Raw genomic sequence first — 17,001 nt, forward strand, 5'->3', positions numbered from 1 at the left:
TTTCATTTTCTAAGACCAAAGTAGGAACAGAAACCCTGGAGTTCTATCCCAATCCTCCAAAGATTATATTAGTACCTTGAAATGTTCTCTAATTTCTCATATGTGTTCACAGATTCTCCCTGAATAGACATTAAAAAAAAAAAAATCACAAAAACAAAAACTATACCTTCTCCTCCTTTTAAAGTTCACAAAGCAACTACCATAGTGCTGAGCACAGGCAGAGCATGTAGGCAATATTTCTATCAGATTTCTTAAAAGCAACATAAAGGCAGCTCATATATACTTTTCTGCTCCATGTAAAAACATACTAGTTACTCTTCCTACTGGGAAGATTTATTTTTCATCATCTTTGGCAAAAATTCTAGAATGCTATCTGCCAGGTCCATTGCCCCAATAAATATGCATCCACAAGCAATTATAGAGATAGATAGTTTATGAGGAGGGGGCACTCTCTGGTCAGGTCCCAATGCTGGCCTGTGGTTAGGGGGAAGGGAAAGTTGGGGGAGGGGTGTGGCCCCCATGATTAATCACTGCCCACTCTGCTTAGGGGTATTTATCACAGCCCGCTGTCAGGTAAATCACTGGAAAAACACCTCTTCAGTAATTAATGTGAAGTGACGGATGGACAGCCCCTGGGCCCATTAATCAGGAACATCAGCAGCCTACTGAGATTATGAATGTCAGGATGCATAAACTGCCGGTGGATCAATAGGCCCAGGAATTCATCCAAGGCTCTCATTTCCGAGGCATCTCCGGTACATTAGGCTCCCCTGACCCCTCCCCCAACCTGAAATGAAAAGCAAGGCTTCAGAACAAAGAGCAGGGGCTGAGGTCTTTAGTGACCACTGCAAGAACACAGTCAAGCTGGCCATGATAGGAAACGGAACAGGACAGGCAACATGAGCACAGAGCTGTACCTACAGTCCTTGCCTTACAATGACTTGATTTAATAATTTTACAACTTTACAACAGTGGGAACACATATGTATCAAGTAGAAACCATACTCTGAATTTCCACCTCTCCCTGGGCTAGCGGAATGCGGTACAATACTTCCTAGTGATGCTGGCCAATGGCAGCGAGCCACAGCTCCCCATCAGCCACAGCATCGCAAGGACAGACAACAGATACACTTAAAATCACCCTGCACCCAAGCAACCATGCTGTTTTTCCCTTTCAGTACAGTACTCAATATATTACATGAGATACTAACACTTTATTATAAAACGGGCTGTGTGTTATATGATTCTACCTAACTACAGGCTAATGTAAAGGACAGCATTTAGGTTAGGCCATGCTAAGCTATTATGTTCAGTAAGTTAGGTATATTAAACATACTTTCAACTTATATTTTCAACTTACAATGGGTTTATCAGGACGTAACCCCATCATTAGTCAAGAAAGATCTGTACTGACCAAGAGGCTCTTAGCTCAGCGCCCTGGAAAAGCAGGGAAGCAGGAAGACGACAGTTAACACTCAAGCAGAGCCTGATTATTCATTTTAGGAGTAATCCAGCTTCTTGCTTCTAGTCTTTTACCCATTTTTCTATACATATTTTCTTTTCTTTCCTTCATACTGACACCACTAATATAAAGTAGAGAGAAATATGAGAAATAAAATTCAATTTCTGCTACCTAACAATCTAGGTATAAATTTCAAATTAACAGGAAAAAGAATTTGTATAAAATAAAATCACCGAATTATCCTTGAATTTAATTTAGCCTTATCGCTCAATACTACAAAACTGGGAGTTGCCGAAAGTACCCAGTGTTTTCAATTGAGAAAAAGGTGGTCATCCTGCTTCATTAGCATTTACAAAGCATTCTGCCAACATAAGACATAGGTTAAAGGCTACACTGTGGTGGGATTCCAGCAATATGAAATCAGGTCTTAATTCTTTTTTCTTCTCCAAGCCAAACTCACTCTCCATCAAAAAGATCTGTTCAACTTGTAATGTTGCCTGGTCACCCCAAGTTTATCAAACTGTATGGGAAGTAGGGTTGTGCTCTGGTCTCATACTGAACACACTCGAGGCTTGTGCTGACGGGAATGAGACTGCACTTGCTGCCACATCCCGCCAAACCCCAGTGCTGTGCTTTGTGGTCAGACTCAGGCCAGGGCTGCAATTGTTGGTCAGAAAGTGTCTCAGAGTTACGGCTGCCTGTTCCGCTAAATCTCATTTCATCCTACTGATGGATGGATGGACAGATGGCTGCTTGGTGAAAGCAGCATTATCAGGCAGCTTCTATGGAGCCTCTGAATGATGGATAGCCCTCTTTCTACTTTCTCCAAACCACCATCGATCCAAGCCATATTTCAGCGGTCAGGAGCCCAGTAATATTAAGACACACAATCAGGTTAAGTTACTTGCAGTGTAAACCTCTAGAACAGAAATTCTAACACCTCTGCTTTGCTGTCATGAACTAGGCTGAAAATGTTACAGTTTCATTCTTTCTAAGCTGCTATCCCAATAAATTCCAACAGCTCAAAGCCCAAAGGGAACAGCTGGGCTCCATTCCTAGGAGCACTCAGAAAGCTAGCTTGCCTGCCAAATCTTTTACTAGCCAATTCTGTGAAATGAATTCTGCAGTATTAGTGCACAGATCTGTGAATATGTGTACCCACTGGAGTGTAAAGCCATCAGGACCATACAAACCATGTAGTGTTTGTCAGTGATAAATTCACTAGCCTCAAATGTGTGGAGCTTTGGGTATACCAAGCAGACCCTGCCTACCAACACCCAAGGATGATGCTTAATTAAAGCCAGGACAGGTTAAAATTTTGTCTTTTGCTCATAATCCTGAAATTCTACTCTCTTGTGTACATATCACATTGTAAGTACTAATCCTTGCCTGTTTTCATAAACACACTTCTGCATCCATTCCCTCTGTCACCTTCTAGACACTCATCTCAGCTTGTCTACCTGGACTCCATATCCTCTCTGTTCCTTCCACGTTATCTAGTGCTCTCAGATGGCAACTCAGACTCATATAACTGGACCCTGTATCAAAGTTATTTTCACCTATGTAGCTGGAAGAAATGGGACTCTGACTCTGACTCCAGCTTTTTGATACAGATTCTCTTTGTGATACAGATGTCCTCTTTTTTCAAGGTCTCTTATCCCCAAATGACTTTCCCTATGAACGCTTCATTATCAGCTATTTCCCAAGTTAGCTTGGCCTGGCTCCTACCACAGCGTGGCCCCTCTTGAAAGACTTGTTGCATCCTGAGCCTATGGTCTAGAGAATTTGTTTGTGGGGTTAGAAAAATGTCTCAGTGGAGTGTTTTTCTTCCTGCTCTTATGTAGTTTACTTTAATGTTAATGCCTTAACAACACTTAAAGTCTTGTTTCTTGCCCAAAAAAGAAAGAAATTACGTACTATTTTTGTAAGATACTACTTAATTATAATGTTGTATCAAGAATATCACTGCCCTTGGGGCGCCTGGGTGGCTCAGTGGGTTAAGCCGCTGCCTTCGGCTCAGGTCATGATCTCAGGGACTCGATCTCTTGGGATCGAGTCCTGCATCAGGCTCTCTGCTCAGCAGGGAGCCTGCTTCCTCCTCTCTCTCTCTCTCTCTGCCTATTTGTGATCTCTCTCTGTCAAATAAATAATAAAATCTTTAAAAAAAAAAAGAATATCACTGCCCTTCACATAAATATTAAAGAATTTTTAAAGAACCTCAGAATTACATTACTGAAAGGGATTGCATAGGTCAGAATTCAACATCTTGATTTTCCAAATAAGAAAACTGAGGATCTGAGATTGTGATGCCCATGGTTAAACAGATATTAAGTGACAAAGAAAGGTTGGTACCTAGGTTTTAATTATAAGTACTGTGCTCATTCTATTATATTTCTCAGATCTATCATTTTCATTCTGGGGATTTACAAAGACAGTGGAAGTAATTAGAATTCGGTATCACTTTTGTGTGTGCCTGTGTATCTGGGGGTAAGAAGGCGACCACAAATAACTGAATTTGGTCACCCATACTATTGTGTCTCCCACCAAAGTTGCCCACAGGTCATCTGAGAGCCACTCACTATCCTGGAGAACAAAATTTGATGAATCCCTGGCAACTAGAAACCTCTACTCTTCTCCCTTCCTCCATATTTGTCACAGTCCTACCTAGAAGGCTAACAATAACAAAAGCAGAAATATATTTAATCCAAGTAGAATGAGAAGAGTGAGAAGCTCCATAACTTATTTAAACAAAATGGATATAAGAGCAACGTGACCTCCTCATTTCCAAGGATGCTACCTTCTTGTCAAAACATAGCACAAGCTGACTGACTGGACTTCACCCTCTGGTGGCCAAAATGTGTCACTGCTGCATTTCCCAACTGCCAAACTCCCTCTGTATCTATCTAAAAAGCTTAAAGCTAAAAAAGATCTTTGAAAACCAAGTGGTACCACCTCCTCATTTTAAAGATGAGGAAAGTGGTTGAGGAATTCACCCAGGACTTACAGCTATGTGAGTAGGAACGGAGATGAGAACCCAGGTCTCATATCAACAAGAACTAGTAGTCTTATCCTCATCATATTGCCTTACCCAGTTTTTTCACCCCGTATGTGTTCCGGAAATACTAGCTGAACAAAGTTTAATCAGGAAGCTAATCATGATGCAAAAATAATCACATAATGCAGAACAAAACCAAATATATTATCCACACTAGTGCTCAACTCCATTAGTATAAAAGATCAGGAAGACTTTTCCATCCCATTCCCACAAAAAAAGTGCTTCATACATGGGACAAGAACTCTACTATGACTATTCTTAACACCAGACAAAACACTTCCTCATAAGAATTTTTTTAAAAGGCACTTCTTCAGGTGGCTCTGTGGCGCAATGGATAGCGCATTGGACTTCTAAAAGGCACTTCTTCAGAAAAAGCAGCTTGTATATGTGAGTAATAAGAAATGACAATACTTTGAACTCTTATTTCTATAAACTCCTTAAGTTCAAGAAAGGCTGTTTTATTTCCATTAACCAAATACATTTTAAAATAATTTCTTATATTCATTTGCAAGGCTATCTTAAGCCAACATAACAATCCTTTCCTTTCATGAAAAAAGTCTTTTTACAGAGCTTCTATCTAGTTAAGATCTAGTAAGCAATGTCTAAGAGAACAATGACATTATTTTTCAAAATCTGCTGCTGTGAACCATATCTAATTATGTTTTCTGTTTCATTAAGGTTTAGGTCCTATAAGAAAAACTGAAGAAGTGGTAAAGTAGTACCAAGAGTAGTAGCAGAGGAAGAAAAAGAGGAAAAAATAACCCCAACTACCATTTAATGAGTATTTACCATGTGACAGGGACTACGCTAAATGTTTATATATATATACACATATACATATATATGTATATATAATTAATTATATATAATTTGTATTATATGTACATATATGTGTGTATATGTATATATGTAATTACCTTACATATATACATGTGTGTATATGTATATATGTGAATGTGTGTGTATATGTATATATGTAATTATCTTACATATATACATATTACATATATATTACATATATATTATATTACATACATATATATATTACATATATATATGTAATTATCTTACATATATACATATACACACACACACATTCACATATATACATATATATATATATGTAAGATCTCATTTGATTCCAACTATAATACTACGGGATGGTTATTACTACCCCAGTTTTACAAATGAGAAACCTGAAGCTTAAGTAATTCAAGATCACACAGTTTTGAGCACCAGTTAGAATTTCAAAGTTCCTGCATTTAACTGTTAAAATACACTGCTTGATATTCAGCAGGATGGTCTCTTACAATAATGTATTAATTCATAAATATTCACAAATCTGCTTCTGTATAAATACAAAAGCAAGCAAACAGAGTTCAAAGACCACTGCAGTAAAACACGAAAACCAAAGAGGATAAGAATGAAAGAACTTTAATGCTTTCATGGCATGCCTATTTCCAATAACCTTCCAGCCTTAAAAGTGCTGACAATAATAATTCACTATTGTCTCTGAAACTTCCTCATTCACCTTGCCTCACCCTCAAAGCCATATGGTGAAGAATCTCACCAGGTGTCAGGAGAGAACTCCCTCTCTTCTATTCCCCTTAGAAGAATCTCTATACTTCTTCCTACCAACTCCCCCAACCATTTGAAAACATTAGCCTTCTTTCCATACTTCCTTTCACCAGAGGCACATGTGAGCACGGGAACAGCAACCAATGAAAGTGCTAACACAAATCATAGACTGGAGGAAGCTTCAGGGCAGAATGTAGAGTGCACTTTCAAATCAGTCTAAAAACAGAAGAAACTTGTACATCAAATACCTACTGAAGATGGTATTTTCAGATGTAATCTTCAACAGGATATAACAGCTACAGTATATTAGTATTAGTCTGTCTTAGAGATTTATAGCCTTTGCCTCTCTGCATGCAGTTGCACAAGAATACAGTTCGCATAACTGGAAGAAATATTTCATGAAAAATCTGATTATCAAGACAATGAAACTGTATATATGATTCCAACAGGATCGCAGGGGCACCAAAATACATAAACACACTATGGTATGAAAAGGTTTTCCTCACAACGAAACACAATTCATGTCCTCAAGTTATTTTACACTCCAGTGGCGAGAGTCGCCATGCATCGGCACCAACTGATTTCATGCTTTATAGGCTGGGAAACAGTCCAAAGCTTAGTCTCTTTCACACTCCACTGACATGGTAACCCCATCGTTCACCAACTTAACTGTTGGAAGTTTAATGTTAGTGCATTAGCGCACCTATTAATGACCACTTCAAAATGTAGTCAGACCAAAACCTTACTATAACTGAACAGTAGCAATGTAACATGTAAGAGAAAATGGTGGAGAGAAAGCTCCGCTTCCTACTCCACATATGTATCAAGGGAAAAGAGAAAGGAAAAACTCCCTCCTAAACTTCTTTCCCTCAGCAGACATCTGGAGGTTGGTCTGTATTTCTAGACTTCTTAGAAATCAGTTCCTCTCCTGGGTCTATCCTGGGTCTTACTCCAATATCCTACAGGTGACAAGCGAGAGAGTTGAAATGGACAAGACTTTAGGACTGTACCTCAAACTTGACATGCATTAAACTTGATCTTTCTCTCCTTTTAGGGAGAGACTAAAGCTATTAAGACTAAAGCTAATAAGCCACCCAGTAAATTTTCAAAGTAGAAGCCACTAGGCTTAATCTGTGCTGTTATATATATTACCTCATTTGCTCCTGACTACATACGAAGATGTAGCTATGATTATTACCTCAATTTTACAGATGAGAAATCTGAAACTTAAGTTACTTAAAATCACATAGCTTCAAAGTGTTGGTTAGGACTCCAAAGTCCCTGCACTTAACTACTATGGTAGACTAGAATATATGCCTTCTAAAATTGGAGTAGGGGTGCCTGGGTGGCTAAGTCAGCTAAATGCCCAGTTTTGGCTCAAGTCATGATCTCAGGGTCCTGGGATTGAGCCTCATGTCAGGCTCCCCTGCTCAAAAGGGAGTCTGTTTGTCTCCCTCTGTCCCTCCTCCTGCTCATGGGCACTCATCCTCTAAAATAAATAAATAAATTGGGGTGAAACAACAGATTGCAGAGAAGAGCTTTAAAAACAAAACAAGGGGCCCCTGGGTGGCTCAGTGGGTTAGAGCCTCTGCCTTCAGCTCAGGTCGTGATCCCAGGGTCCTGGGATCAAGCCCCGCATCGGGCTCTCTGCTCAGCAGGGAGCCTACTCCCCCCCCCTCTCTCTTCCTGCCTCTCTGCCTACTTGTGATCTCTGTCAAATAAATAAGTAAAATCTTAATAAAAAAAAGTGCAATAGCAATAGCAGAGTAAGTGCAAAGGTGGTGGAATCCCTGTGTTAGAGATACAGTCACAACTTGGCCCCTCTCTCTTCCCTCCTTGTGGCTATACTAGCAAGCGTGAAGGCCAAATGTGGCTGGTAAGAATCTGAAAAACCAAAAGAAGTTTCACTTCAAAGCAGGCAAAGAAAACATTAGAAAATTAACAAATGAGAGCTTTTCTTATATGCAGATTGAAGGTTTACTAATTAGAGATTCAAGAAAAACAAATATGTAATTACCTTAGAATATAGTAACTTCAGAGCAATGCTCCTTTAAAAATCAGGAAGCCTGTAACAAACACTGCAGAAGGCTTTCCAAGAAGTAGTGTACTGAACAAACATGACTCAGGTACTTAAACTGCATTTTAATCTATTATTCTTATGATAAAAAAGAAAGATAAATGTTAAAGATTGGAAAAGCTAACAACAGGTAATAGCATTTTCTCGGAGTCAAACAAGTATTTATTAAGTGCAGATACTGCACTGTACCGGGACAATGGAGATTGTAAAGTAAGACTACAATAATGTAACATGGTCTGAACCACATGAATAATGTAACCCCCCTTTAAGTTGTCCCCACCTAATTGGGAAGGTAAAAAATTTTTTTCAAAAAATGTTAAGGTAATATATGATAGCCAAATAGAGACAAAAGCAGTAAATGATAAAAACCCTGAAAGAGAAGTATCACTACGTGCCTGTAATGGTTGAAGATGTCATAAAGTAGGTGAAATTGGAGGTAGGCCTTTACAAGCTGGTTTACAGAAAGAGAATCGGAGGGAGATATTCCAAGAAGGAATAGCCTAACTAATATGAAGAGGCAGTAAGTCAAAGAATGTTACTGTGGAGACAGTTAAAGAAACTAGTCTACCTAGAGCCAAAGGCTGAACCATATTGAACCATAACTTGACCCACATTGAATTCTATTCCACAATCTAGAAATACTCAGAAACATATGCCTCGTTCCAATGAAGACTGTTCTAGCTGGCCAAGTGTTTCTAAAACACCACCACTTGACGGTATGTGTATATAAAATCTAATATAGAGATTTATAGCCTTTGCCTCTCTGCATGCAGTTGCACAAGAACTAATATATGTGTATATATAATCTAATATAAATAAATAACAGGATATACATTTGTCTCAGATAAAGGCCCAGTCATTCTGGATCTAGATATGAAAACTGACCTTACTACCATTACAATAATTCCTAAAAAAATAAGTACTATCCATATCACCTGGACTTTTATAATCTCATTTCCTGGCATGAAGTGGTATTTCTAGCGTCTTCAAATTTTTAAAATCTATCCAATCCATACTCTCATCAAAAGAACACAGCCTTACAGTTTTGATGACAGAATGAAAACAATGACACCCTGAAAGGAAACATGAAATACCCGATTTTCTTCTCCACCAAAGGCCCCCACACTCTGGCTGTTGTTCACTTCACAGACATTTTAGCAGAGCTAACAACAGCTTCCATTCAAACTGCCCACAGAACCTGCGTTGCTCTGCTCTTCTCTCATTTGTTCCCCTCCCCACAACTTATACACAACCACCTCACACTGCTGGCCGACTTCCCCAACCGCTGCCCAACAATTCACAGGCCGTCACAGATTGTTAGCACTGCGTTCAGGGACTTGGGAAGTACTCTTGTGGGACAACGCAGTGTGTTAGTACAGCATTTTCCCGGACACAATGTCACTCTTTATAGCCAGTTGCAAATTAGTTTCTTCTTAAAAAAAATAATACTCCTAATAAGACAGGTACAAGGAGATTTTAAATAACCAAGATTAAAACTCACTTTGGTATGCCTTCAGATCGGGGCCGTTTCAGACTCATGCACAATGAAATCCCATGCCTTTACTCACACAAGCCATACATACACAAGAACATCAGAAGTCAGCTTTCTGATGCTAACAAAAGCAAAGAGACCACCAAAAAAGATATGAATGGAAAATCTTTCCTTTTTTTCTGTAGTTGTGGCTCCTCATCCTCAGATTTTATTTGAGAATACTTTAAGCTCAGCTGTCAACGTCAATATTTACTTTTCATTATATATTGCTGTGTAAAACCATTTAATAGAAAATTCAGTAAGTCACCACTACCCCTTCATTAGTTTCCAATTTTTTGCCACATGCTTCAGCAGCACCCAAGTATGATAATCTTGTGACATCTGCTATGACTGACCCTCTCAATACCACTAAAGCTTTCACCCTACATATCAGCTTTCCGGTAAACACTGGTGACACATAAGAATCAGAAGCTGGAGGGGCACCTGGGTGGCTCAGTGGGTTAAAGCCTCTGCCTTCAGCTCAGGTCATGATCCCACGGTCCCGGGATCAAGCCCCACATCAGGTTCTCTGCTTAGTGCTTCCCCCTCTCTCTCTGCCTGTCTGCCTGCCTACTTGAGATCTCTGTCAAATAAATAAACAAAATCTTTTTTTTAAAGGTTTTATTTATTTATTTATTCGTCAGAGAGAGAGAGAGAGAGAGAGAACACAAGCAGGCAGAGCAGCAGGTAGAAGCAGAGAGAGAAGCAGGCTCCCTGCTGAGCAAGGAGCCGGATGTGGGACTCAATCCCAGGACCCTAGGATCATGACTCGTCCGAAGGCAGCAGCTCAACCTACTGAGCCACCCAGGCGTCCCTAAATAAATAAAATCTTTTTTTTTTTTAAGATTTTTTTTTAAAATTTATTTATTGACAGAGAGAAATCACAAGTAGATGGAGAAGCAGGCAGAGAGAGAGAGAGAGAGGGAAGCAGGCTCCCTGCTGAGCAGAAAGCCCGATGCGGGACTCGATCCCAGGACCCCGAGATCATGACCTGAGCCGAAGGCAGCGGCTTAACCCACTGAGCCACCCAGGCGTCCCTAAATAAATAAAATCTTAAAAAAAAAAGAATCAGAAGCTGGAACAGACTGAAAAGATCATTAAGAGAATGTGGGTAAGAAGAGCCTCTTATAAAACAGTGATCATATCAACTTACTATGTCTTCCTGGGAAAAAAAACTTATTTAAAAAAAAAAAACCTTTAGTGTAATAGTAAACAATTAAAATCAGTTTCACTATATTCCTCATTATTTTTCATTTCTAATTTCTTTGATAGCATTCTTCATTCTGCTTCATTATGCCATACTGAAGATATAACTGATTCATACAATAACAGAGGTTCTTTACTGCTGCCTGTATGAACCGGACGGAAGCTCTAGAGCTTGACAGGAAGGATGTCAATTCTCAGTTCTTATGGTGGAGACACACTAAAAAAGAGCAAAGCTAGTATTTCAGTTTTGAGAACTAATGCTAATATTTAACCAGCCCCCGTTCTCTTTACAACAAACACCAAAATTAAGAGTGAAGAGAGGAAAATCTTTAAGAGACCCTTAGTCCTTCAGGAAGTTGCCACTCTCAAACCTGTTTTACGTGAGAGTTACAATTAAAATGACACTAAAGAAAAAAATATATATAAACAAGCAAACAAATATTTAGAGTAAATAAACAATACTTCTATAATATTTGCAGAAATCAGAGTTAATTGACTTACCAAATAAATGACATTTATTTTCTGAATAATAAAATTCTAGAACATGCAGATAGATTGTGTCTAAAGGCAAACAGCACAAAGCTTTCCTTCTGATAAACAGCAGTCTCACCTGGAAAATAATAATAATAAAAGTTATTTTTATAAAAATAACATAATTATCACTTCTCTGACACTAGTCTATGCAGTTAACTTTCATTATCTCATTTTGTGAATACTAAGAGCATAACACAGTCATTAATCTACCACAGAACTACCATAGAATGTGAAATGAAAATAAACACAAATGACAGAAATACTTCTTAGAAGCCCATCAACCAAAAAGAATAAAAAATGTCATATCTTCTCATTCTCAGTCCTCTGAGAACTAATCTGAGAGGGCAGAAGTGCCTATTAACTGCCATTAAAGAGAGATAAAGAGAGAGAGAGATAAAAAACAAAATAATACAAATGATGAAAAACACAAAAAGATGATCAAGCTCTAGTCATTATTACAGTTCTAACTTACAGGATGGCACATGGCAGCTACTCAGTAAGAATACACTGAATGGATGGTTGGATGGCTAAAAAATAAACTAGCAAAGAAAAAATAAAGCATATCAGTTAGCAGAGAAATGCAAAAATTTTTTTTGTCCATCAAACTGACAAAGATTAAAAAATAGAGCAATAAGGTCCTGTTTTGGTAAATGGAGACTGAATAAAGTTTACACATTGCTGGTGGAGGTATATATTTTATTAATGTATAAAGCATTTTAACAAATTTCAGATAATGAACTTCTACCAGAATACTTACTCCAGAACTATTTATAATTGTGAAAAATTATAAACAACTTTACTGTGCACCCATAAGGGCAAGGTTAAATAAATTATGGTACATCTAAACTATAGAAAAATAGACAGTCATTAGAAAGAATAATGTAGCTCTATAAATATTGATATAAAGACCTACAAACATATTGAGTTTTTTAAAAATGGAAAATATAACAAGAAGGGTACAAAACCAATATAAAAATCTTGAAACATTCCTGAGACACAAAAGTAGATTTAAACAAATGGATTCAACACAATTCAACATCATAAAGATGTCAGTTCTCCCTCAAGCAAATTATGAATTTAACATAATCCCAATAAAAATCTCATTTGAGCAAACTCTCTTATGGAGATAGACAGCTGATTCCTAAAGCTTAACAGAAAAATAAAGATGTAAGACCAGCCAATGAAGCATTAGAAACGTTAAAAGTTATCCCTCGATAGATTATCAAGCCTCTATAATTAATAGAGTGATAGTGGTACAGAAATAGATAGTGCAAAAGAGTAGGAAGTCCAGAAATAAATTCAATGGAAATTTAATGTATGCTAAAGGGGGCATCTCAAAACACTGGGGCAAATTAGACTTTTTAAAGAAAAAATAGCCAAGGGAACTAGTTAGCATTTGGAAAAAAATTATTAAATTTATATAATATTCATTTTAAAAACTCTAAATGGAGCAGGGATCTAAATGAAATAACTAAAATAATACAAATACTTGAAGAAAGTAAGTAAATTCTTCTCTACCTGGGGGAAAGGGAAAGGTATTCCAACTATAACCCAAAATTCAGCTGCAACAGAAGACTGAAAAATTAAACTAGATAAAATAAAAGCCTAAACATACACACACGCACTGTGTCAAAAGACAACTGACAAACTGGGAGAAAATATGTATAATGTATACAACTTAGAAAGAGCTAATATCCCTAAAATAAAGAACTCTTAAAAACTGAGGAAGAAAAAACCCTAATAGAGAAATTAATAAAAAGACACAAGACAATTCACATAAAAAAGGTATTTCAATGACCTTTATTCACATGAGAAGATGTTCAGCCTTACTACAAACAAAAACATTAAAACTATATGGAGATACTTCTTACCTATAAGGTCAGCAAAAATTAAGAAGTATTAACACACTCTGATGATAAGGTTGTGGAGAAATGAACACTCTCATACACCGCTGGTAAGAATTCAAATTTGTACAACCCCCAAAGAAGTGTATTTAGTAATATTTATGAAAATTATACAAGCTTCTAAACTTCTGACCCAACCGTCCCATCTTAGGAATCTACCCAAACATTTCTTTACAACATACAAAAATATGCATGACCAGGTTAGTCTCTGCAGCACTTTGCAAATGCAAAATATTGGAAACAGCATAAAAGAATGGTTACCATCCTAACAATAGGGTAATACTATACAACTGTCAGAAGGAGAAAAAGAGAGAAAATGTGAGTCTAAAGTTGATATGGAATGAATTCCAAAACATACTGCGTTAAATAAGGAAACCAAAGTATAAAAGAGTTATCTATAATATGCACCTTTTGTGTAAAAAAGAAGAGGAAATAACAAAATATACATGTATCATTCCTGGGGGAAAAACACATAGAAAGGATAATTCAGAGAATGATGAAGCTGGCTATCTATCAGAGGGTGGGTGCAAACAGGTGGTAAGGGAGAAAGAAGGGTGACACTGCTCTGAGTATGTATTTTTTGTACAATTCTGACTTCTGAAACCATGTTAATGTTTCACATACCCAAAAATAAGGAAGATCAATTAGGATGGGGAGAAAAACTTAGAATAAAAATAGAACTGAACTATATTTCAAATGACTAACATAACCATGTGAGGGAAGGAAGAATGCTGGAGAGAGAAAACTAATCCAAGTAACTTTTAAACATGGTTTTTAGATCAGCACTGTCCAAAGGAAACATAATGGGAGCCACATAGGCTTTAGTATGTTTAGTATTTTCCAGTAGCCACATTAAAATAAAATAGGTAAAATTAATTTTATTAATATATCTTATCTAAATATCTTAAAATATCTCAATATTTTAGGTATAATCAACATAAAGATAATACTAAAACACTAATGATATATCTGACATTCCTTATTTCATGGTAAGTTTTTGAAATCCAGTGTATATTTTACACTTACAACACAGTTCATGGGTATTAGCTACCCTATTTGACAGTGGCTATATATATATATATAGAACTCTCCTTAGTAGGTATCTTCTTTTTTTTTTAAGATTTTATTTATTTATTTGACCGACAGAGATCATAAGTAGGCAGAGAGGCAGGCAGAGAGAGAGGAGGAAGCAGGCTCCCTGCTGAGCAGAGAGCCCAACACGGGGCTTGATCCCAGGACCCCGAGGTCACGACCTGAGCCGAAGGCAGAGGCTTAACCCACTGAGCCACCTAGGCACCCCAGTAAGTATCTTTTAAATAGTGGCATAAGTAAGCGAATCTTAATCTACTTTCTGATATTCTAGGATTGAGCCAGTAAGTAAAAATACAAATAACAAGGCTAGGTTTCTCACTGTTGGAAGAGGGTACAGAATGAAGGAAGGACAGAATAAACCCTGCAGAGTGGCTAGTATCAGAGGTAGCAGCATAAACTCCGTGCTTTCAGTAGACAGATGAAGACGTACTGAGTGTGTGTGCACGTACACACATACACCACACACATCTGTGTCCTAGATGCCTGCCAAGAGGGCCTGGAGCAATGTTACCCAGTACTAACAAGGGCATCAAGAATCCAGATCATGGCTTTTAAAACCATTCTCTACTAAAAGGTACCTTTCAGAGTTCCTTAAAGAAATAACTCATTCCAGGGCTCAAGATGGGAAAGTACAAGATGAGTCCAAACATTTTGTTGTGATTAAAAAGTAAGGCAGTACTCAAAGAATGAGAAGGGCAAGCCAAAAGGAGACAAATCAGTTTGAAGGCGCTCCCAGTGGCCAAATCAGAGACAGCAACAAAACAAATAAATAAGAATAGAAAAAAAATGGCAGAACTAAACATCATTTAGGAACCTTCATGAAAATGACTCGGGCAGAAATCACTGATTGATACTAAAATTGGTGAATAAAAGTTTAAGAAGTAACAAGACATTCATAAAGTCTCAAACTATTTTTTCAAAGATACTTCAGAATTACAAATAAAATGTGGGGGTGCCTGGGTGGCTCAGTCAACTGTGTGTCTGACTCTCGCATCATGAGATCAAGCCCTCCTCCACCCCGCATCTGGTTCTGCACTGGCATGAAGCCTGCTTGAGATTCTCTTTCTCCTTCTGCTCCTCACTCTCCCACTCCTGCTCACATGTGCACAAAACTGAACATTCACTCTCTAAAAAAAAAAAAAAAAGTGAATGTACTTAATCCCACTATACACATAAAAATAGATAAAATGGTCAATGTTGTTATGTATATTTTACCACCAAAAAAATTACAAAAGGAAGAATCTTTAACTACACTGGAAAACCCGGCAGGCACTACCTTTCAAAAAACTTAGGGAGAAAAAAAAAGAAGTGTGTTTTTTTTTTTTAACGTATGAAATAAGGATGGATTTTTAATGAAGTGATCTAAGATCACTTTACCAGTAATTCAACAACCTACACCTTCTGACAATGTTGCGCTGAGAAGCGTAACATTACTTCTATGGTGCTCCTGCCAAAAATGCATAACCTAAATCCAATCATGAGAAAACATCAGATAAGCCCAAATTAGAGGCATTCTACAAAATAACTGGCCTGAATTCTTCAAAAATGTCAATGTCATAAAAAAAAAAAAAAAAAAAACAGCAGACTGAGGAAATGTTCCCGATTAAAGGGAACTAAAGAGATATGACTATTGGAATGCACACCATGATCCAGAATTTTCTTTTGCTATAAAAGCACATCATTGGGACAAGGGCTGAAATTTGAACAAGTCTGTAGATTAGATAATAATATTAAATCAATGATAATTTCCTGATTTTAACAACTGCAATGTGGTTACATAAAAGAATATCCTTATTTTTAGAAAATACACTTTGAAGTATAGGTATTCAGGGAAATAGGTCTGCAACTTACTCAAATAGTTCAAGAAATAGATATACAGAGTGTGTATATATAGAGGGAGAAAGGGGGAGGCAGAGAAATGAGAAGGGGAAGAGGAGAAAGGGAGGGAGGCAGAGAAAAGGGAAATGTACAGAACTGTTAATGTTTGAGATATCTGGGTAAATTTTTTGTATTCTTATAACTCTCCTACAGTCTGAAATTACATCAACATAAATTAAACAGAAAAAAAAAAGATGTTAGCACAGAACCTGGCACATAATCTGTAATCAAATAAATGGCAGCTATTAGATGTTGTTAATATTATCTCTAAATTCTGCACACAAAAAAAATCCTCTTAAGAGATATATACATTGAGGCACATGCATGGCTCAGTCGTTAAGCCTCTGCCTTCAGTTCAGGTCATGATCCCAGGGTCCTGGCATGAAACCCTGCATTGGACTCCCTGCTCAGTGGGAAGCCTGCTTCTCCCTCGCCGACTCCTCCTGCTTGTGTTCCCTCAACACAAGCAGCTGTGGCTCTCTCTGCCAAATAAATAAATGAAATCTTTAATTTAAAAAAAGAGAGAGAGACATTTATGGTGGGAAAAAAAGGAGAGGGGGAAGTAAAATAATACAAGTTTCGGGGCGCCTGGGTGGCTCAGTGGGTTAAGCCTCTGCCTTTGGCTCAGGTCATGATCTCAGGGTCCTGGATTGAGCCCCACATCAGGCTCTCTGCTTAGCAGAG

At 37.7% G+C, this 17,001-nt stretch overlaps 1 protein-coding gene across 5 annotated transcripts in view; it reads right to left on the reverse strand.

The window, feature by feature from the left end:
• The window catches only part of R3HCC1L (R3H domain and coiled-coil containing 1 like), a 92,678-nt gene that overhangs the window by 63,478 nt on the left and 12,199 nt on the right, over nt 1–17,001 (reverse strand). For 4 of the 5 annotated variants that reach the window (XR_006603270.1, XM_013054656.2, XM_004749531.3 and 1 more), the window contains exon 2: nt 11,411–11,519. The exons of the other annotated variant lie outside the window; for it this stretch is intronic. The gene's annotated coding sequence lies outside the window, so the exon portion shown is untranslated. The remainder of the gene's footprint in view (nt 1–11,410; nt 11,520–17,001) is intronic. 5 annotated transcript variants of the gene reach the window in all.

This window comes from Mustela putorius, unplaced genomic scaffold (assembly GCF_011764305.1).
Source record: "Mustela putorius furo isolate JIRA1106 unplaced genomic scaffold, ASM1176430v1.1 tig00003909_pilon_pilon_pilon, whole genome shotgun sequence".
NCBI classification, from domain to species: domain Eukaryota; kingdom Metazoa; phylum Chordata; class Mammalia; order Carnivora; family Mustelidae; genus Mustela; species Mustela putorius.